Source organism: Cannabis sativa, chromosome 1 (assembly GCF_029168945.1).
Source record: "Cannabis sativa cultivar Pink pepper isolate KNU-18-1 chromosome 1, ASM2916894v1, whole genome shotgun sequence".
Classification (NCBI taxonomy): domain Eukaryota; kingdom Viridiplantae; phylum Streptophyta; class Magnoliopsida; order Rosales; family Cannabaceae; genus Cannabis; species Cannabis sativa.
Genome location: NC_083601.1, coordinates 20,915,439 through 20,922,479, shown reverse-complemented (window position 1 = coordinate 20,922,479; position 7,041 = coordinate 20,915,439).

Here is a 7,041-nt window from a genome sequence, read left to right as displayed (position 1 = left end):
CCGCAGAGGGACAAGCCCCAAAAAGGGAGCTTTGGCCCTCAGGATCGAGAGGACCGAAAACAAGTTTCCGTGCACCAAGAACCCGGGGGTAGAGGGAGAAGAGGACAGAGGTGTCCTCCCGCTGATCTGAGAAATCAAATCAATGGGAACCAAGGTGATCTCCGAGATCACCTTGACCAAAAACGATACGGACCCGCGGTCTCCACGGGTACGTTAAATGAAGGAATTATGGCGGAACTCTCCATACTTCGAAAAGACATTGCCCGAGTCTCCCGGAGACAGAAAGGAGATGACTCTGACTCAGACAGCGAGGATCAGGAGCCATGTGCTAAGCACATCTTAGAGGCGGAGCTCCCTAAGAACTTCAAGATGCCCGAAATGGCAGCTTATACTGGGAACTCCGATCTTAGCGACCACTTGTCACGGTTCAACCGAGTCATGACGGTCATGAGGGTCAGCAATGACGCCAAATGTCTTTGTTTCCCACTTACCCTAAGTGGGTCCGCGGAGGAATGGTTCAAAAAACTGGAACCGGGATCCGTGGGCTGTTGGAACAAACTACAGACCAACTTCCGGAGACAGTTTGTCGCCGCAAGAAAGGTCAATCTGGAGGTCAGTGCCTTGACTAATATCAAGCAACTGCCCACCGAGACCTTGAAGAATTATATAAAGAGGTTCCGAGAGGAAGCCTCGAAAACCAAGAAAGTTGACGATGGACAACAGCTTGCACTTCTCCAAGCAGCCATCCGTACTGGCACTCCTTTCTAGAATGAACTGCAGCAAGAAGGAGTTGCCAGCCTTCAGGACTTCCAGAAGAGAGTCCAAAAATATATCAACCTCGAAGAAGCCCAAATCGTGGCTTACGGAGGATACTATCCCACCGAGATAGCAGGGTACATGCCCGGAGTATCGCCCTCGGGTACTGCCCCGACTGCGACTCCACAAACAAGTGGCATACAATTCTCTGCTACCCCCGGATATAGCCAGGGCCAGGCCTTGGCACCAGCATCATCCCACTTCGGCAACCCGTCCGGAGTGAATGGACAAGCTCCTTTGCACTCAGCTTCGGCTGCTAGCCTGGCAGGCCCTTCCCAGGGCTCGAGGAGTAAAAGGTCCTCCAAGGGTAGCACCCGGACGGGAGAGAAGCGCCAGAAAAGGGGGTACACCCCCCAGTATACTCAATACACGGAGCTGTCGGACTCCCAAGAGCGTGTGTACTTTGCCACTAGGCAAAATACACACTGCCGGAGACCACAACCGTTGTACAAAGATAGCTCCCGGAGAGATCCGAGCAAAAGATGCGAGTACCACAACGACATCGATCATAGCACCAATGAGTGTAAGAATCTCAAGGATGAGATTGAAAATCTAATCCGGTTAGACCACCTCTACGAGTGGATCAAAAATCGGTTGCCCCACCTCAATCCGGGCCAGGCGACTGTGGGTATGCCTCAGGGAACACCGGGGGGTACAGTAGGGGTATTGGCTCCAGCTGCTCCCACGGGCGACGCCCAGCACATCCCCGGTCTGCCGCCCCAGCCTAATGGAAGGGTAGCCATGATCTCCGGAGGTCCCCATATCGGAGGAACTACTCGCAAAGAGCTTAAGCGGTACGCAGGGGCCACGAAACACAGTGAGGTGTGGGAAGTTACTCAACTCCCAGCTCAAAGGCCCCGGTTGATGGACCAACCCATCACGTTCACGGAAGAAGACGCCAAGACAGTGCGCTTCCCTCATCATGACCCATTGGTCATAGAGACCCCCATTGCGAATAAAGTGGTGGCCAGAGTCTTAATTGACAATGGAAGTTCCGTGAACCTACTCTTCAAGGAAGCCTTCACCGCGATAGGCTTGACGGACCGGGACCTCTCACCTAGTGGGTCCCAGCTCACGGGATTTAACGGGACGACACTTATCCCAATGGGAAAAGTAAGGCTCCCAGTCACCTTGTGCCCGGACACCCCCCAGAGCACATTTAAATACTGCACTTTCGTAGTGGTGGACTGTCCGACAGCCTACAACGCGATCCTCGGCCGACTGGCCTTGGTAGATTTTGGCGCGGTCACATCGATTCGGCACCTGTGCCTGAAGTTCCCAACCCGAGAGGCCGGGATTGGGACGGTGAGGGGAAACCAGGGGGAAGCAAGACAATGTTACAATGTCGCAACCCACCTGCCCGTACTAATGGTCCGGGAGTCAGTTGAGCCAGAAGTGGCTGAAGAGGATGAGTTAGACCCCCGTGTGGGGTCCGAAAGAATTGTGGAACCAATGGAGGTCGTCGAGGAAGTATCAGTGTGCGACCTCGACTCTACCAAAGTACTCTGGCTGGGGAAGAACCTAGATCCGGAGGAAAAAGAAAAAATAATAAAAACACTGAAGGGGGCAATCGACATCTTTGCATGGCGCGAAGAAGACATGACTGGTATAAGCCCTCATGTCATCACCCACGTACTTAACGTCAATCCGGACATGCCCCCCGTCCAGCAAAAGCGATGCCCGCTCGACTCGGTGAAAGTCGAAGCTCTAGAGAAAGAGGTGGACAAGCTTTTGACTAACGGCATGATCCGAGACGTATACTATCCGGAGTGGCTGGCCAATCCGGTCCTGGTGCCCAAGCCGAACGGAACTTGGCGAGTTTGTATAGATTTCACCGATCTAAACAAAGCTTGTCCGAAGGACTGCTTCCCGCTGCCCAGGATCGACCAGATGGTAGATGCCACTTCCGGATTCAAACTGCTATCCTTCACGAACGCCTATGCTGGGTACAATCAAATAAAAATGCATACGGCGGACCAGGAGTGCACTAGCTTCAGGACCGATAAGGGGGTATACTGTTACTTAGTCATGCCCTTCGGACTGAAAAACGCCGGAGCAACCTATCAGAGAATGGTGAACCGGATGTTTAAGGGCCTCCTGGGGTGAAATATGGAGGTTTATGTAGACGACATGCTCGTCAAATCCAAAGCATGCAACAGCCATGCAAGCGACTTAGAAGAATGCTTCGAAGTGGTCCACGGTTTGGAGCATTTGAAACATCACTGGCTTGAGCTCAAACTGCGGTGCTTGTATTTCAGGCCTCACAATGCCTGGATTGAGCTCATTAAACATGGGGGCTGCATACTCCCTTATAGCCCTTGCTCGATCATCTGCCAATATGATGGGATTAACAATTTGTTGAGCAACCCCATCATCATCAAAATTCTCAGCCATGATATCTCGACCCTTAGCCTTTTGAACCCTTCTTCTTCTTCGGAATGTGCGTTCAATCTCGGGATCAATAGGAGCAAGTTCAAAGTCCTCTTGTTGGTTCATACACTATAGATACCTGAGATTCCAAAGACAAACCAGCAAGATTAAAAGCACAAAAATTCTTAGAATGTCAATTAGTTGATAAAACAAAATTTAGAACTTAAAGTCCCCGGCAACGGCGCCAAAAACTTGTTGTGAAAATTATATTGCTTTATAATTGCGCAAGTGTACACAATCACAAACAAGTAATACAATGATAAGTAAATCAAAGTTCGTCTCCACAGGGACTTTTTACTAAATAATGTTAAATCAACTAAAAGTAATTCCAAGAATTTCAAATAAAAATAAAATAAAGTCACACATTAATTCACAATAAAAATTGATAGCTTTGAATCTAAACTTGAGAACTAATTTTTTAAACTAAATAAACTAAAAAAATAAGAAACTAAAAGTGAGTAAAATGGTGGTAATTTCAGATTTAGAAAATAGACTTGGGTGATTAATTTCCACTTGTATGTCCCAGTTGATACAGCAATGACCCAGCAATGACTCAGCAATCCTGGCAGAGTTAACAAATTTCAAAAAAACCAGCAAGCTTTTTCCAAAACTTGCAAATAACCATTCATAATCTCACAATGCATTCCTACATCAGTTTAGATCACAAATGGCCCAATAAAGCATCAAATCCTTAGTTATACATGGTAGCAAAATATTCCTATTTCACTACTAATTAATACCTAAAAGAAAAGGTAAAAATCATGCATCAATTAGAAGGGTTCAACTAGGTCTTACTTTTCCAAGTAAGATCTAGCTTGCTAAATGTTAAAAATGGCCAAAAATTAACATTCATTCAACATTTCATCACAACTAATTGAACTAAGTCAAGATTACTTCATCATTGCAAAGTCAAAACACTAGTCCATACAAGGGTTTAGAACCACCCAAATCTCAAAAAGTTTAGTTCATAACTGAAATTAAAAACTCAAAACCAGTAAATGTATTGTTCATGAAGTTAAAGAGAAGCTTAAAGAGAAGAAAATGATACAAAACGAAGTGGAGAGCAAGAGAAATGAGTGGTGAGCTCAAATCCTTTCTTTGATAGTTGTCTTCTTCTCCTTCTTCTCAATCTTCTTCTTCTTTGTACTCTCTTTTTCTGTACTTTTTTTCTCTCCTTTTTGCTGCTGTAATTTTCGTACCCCTTTCAAAGTGCAGCCAGCCTCCTTCTATTCATCACCTCTTTTCCTCTTTGCTCCCCAATTAGGGTACCAAAGTTTACCCTAATTGGAAATCCCAATCATCACCCACTTGTCCTTCATTTTCCACATGTTTGTTGAGTCAATAGCCAAATTCCGCCACCTCAGCTCGTTTTTCTTTTCATTAAAGCCAGCTGGACTATCTGCCAAAATAAACTTACTGGGCTGACAAATTGCTACGCGATGATTGCTATAGCAATGCCAGTCAGCAATAATCATTTTCCTGCTCCTTTTTCTCCTTGTCCCAAATATTTCCAAATACCTATTCTTGTATTTTTTTTCTGCTTAAAACACATAAAAACAACAACATAAGTCCATCTAAAACTTACTAACACACACACTTCCATTTATTACAAAGACACAACAAACTAAACACAATTACATAGTATAGACACTAATTTCTCCACAAATCACATTAACTTCAAGCTTAAAGATATGAAAATAACTCTAAATCTTAGAGTTATCAACACCCCAAACTTAGAATCTTGCTCGTCCTCGAGCAATGACAACAAAAAAGTAAACAAAATAAAACACAACAAATTTTACACAAAGACTCACAAAGAAGACACATGAGAGATTCTATAGAAATTCAAGATGGCCTAGCGAACATTGACGCTCTCAGAAAAAAATGGAATTAAATGGAATATGAAATTGCTTGCCGTAACTTTATATGCTGCCCCTTTAAAGTTTTTGTCATTGGATAACATTAATATTTCCCAAAAGTCACCTAATCAACAATTTATACAAGTATATCCCACCTAAACTTTGCACTTCTCTCCAACTACCTTAAACTTTTTTTTTTTTCATTCATTTCAGCTCCATAAGTTGGATTAGTGCACTCCTCTCCACTAATGTAGTCTAAACTTATCCCCTTGATCAATAGGACTTTATTAGGCTTGTAATGTTAGGCTTGGGTTAGGGTATGGTCAAGGATGTATTTTAGCTAGCTCAACACCTAACTACTTCACTTGTCAAAAACCGAGCCTCTTCCATAAATTTTTTTTTCTTTTGACTCACTTCCCTAATTCATTATACTCACAAGTACTTGATATTAAAATTAACTTCTCTTGCTTTTTTTTTTTTTTTTTTTTTTTTTTTTGCTTCAAATGGTGGAACACCCCAAACTTTGCAAGAATATATATATGTACTTATTTTTTTAAACTAAAAAGGAATTTAGTACTATATTATACTTATATATAGCAAGAGAAAGTTATTAAAAATGCATACTAATATACCTTGTGAGCTAATTCCCCCACCCCAAACTTACAACCCAACATTGTCCCCAATGTGGCTAAAAGTATAATATTGAATTAGCTCGCCACAAATTACACTCACCGCACTCACCCCAAACTTAATGGGAAACTTGGCTCTTGACAAGTGAGCAATTAAGTTAGGACATATGGGGAAATGCAATTTAGGATGGATGTGATATGTGTGATCGGGTTGCACAACAAAACGAGGCTAACGGCTCAAACTTGGGTGACTAGGGCAAAATTGATTGAAAGGGAGAGTTAGAAAGGCTCAAACGTCCAAGGAAGGCCTAAATTATTTCTAAGGGACAAATCTAACTAGGATTTCGCTTCAAGGAGATGCACTAACCAATTCTAGATGCTAACATTACATGTGAAATAATCGTATGAGAAAGGCAAAGCATGGTTGAATGAATACAAGTATAAACTAGTGAGGAGAGACTAAGGGAAACATCCATAATATCCAACCATGCAGCATGATAAGGCAACAAGTAAAATTAGGCAGCAACAATAATGGAATGGGCGGAAAGTATCATCATCGAGCAGAACACTAGGCCACAAAAAAACTTAAAAAAAAAAAAACTCTCAATGCCAAACTAACAACCACATAAACAACATAGAATAAAAGTTCCAAGCACAAAAACTGTTAGAGATTTTATAACAATGGAAGAAAATCAAGATTTATTACAACTCTATTGTAAAATAATACAAGGATTAAAATAAGAGATTGATTAAATATATGTTACAATACATATATATACACTATATATATTACATATATATATGAAAGGTAGAAGAGAATATTACAACACATGTAATATAATATATGTATATATATAACAAGAGAATAATATATATAAACACTCACTCACAACCTTGAGTGTAGATTAGTGGGGATCACCATGACTTGAACAAGGTATTACACCTTTGTCCAAAAGCTTATTTCCCCCTATCTCTAAGCACTAAGGGAACTCTCTAGGAAATAGCTTTGGGAATTATCAAGCCTTAGGGTTTTCTAGCAAAGTGCTTTGTTGATAGAAAACTTCATCTCTTCCTCCCAAATGAGCACCATAGACCTCCTTTATATAGTGTTTAGGATATCACCATTTGAAATTCAAACTCATAACCCCTATAGATGTTATGGACTCAAATGTAACTCTTACACACACCATAACTCCTATAGCATTAAGAATTTCAAATAAAGGTGTGTAACATCTTTTACACTCTTAATGTTGGTGATAATGGTGGAGGTTACTCATAGTAACAACTCCCCAAATGTTACAAAAAGA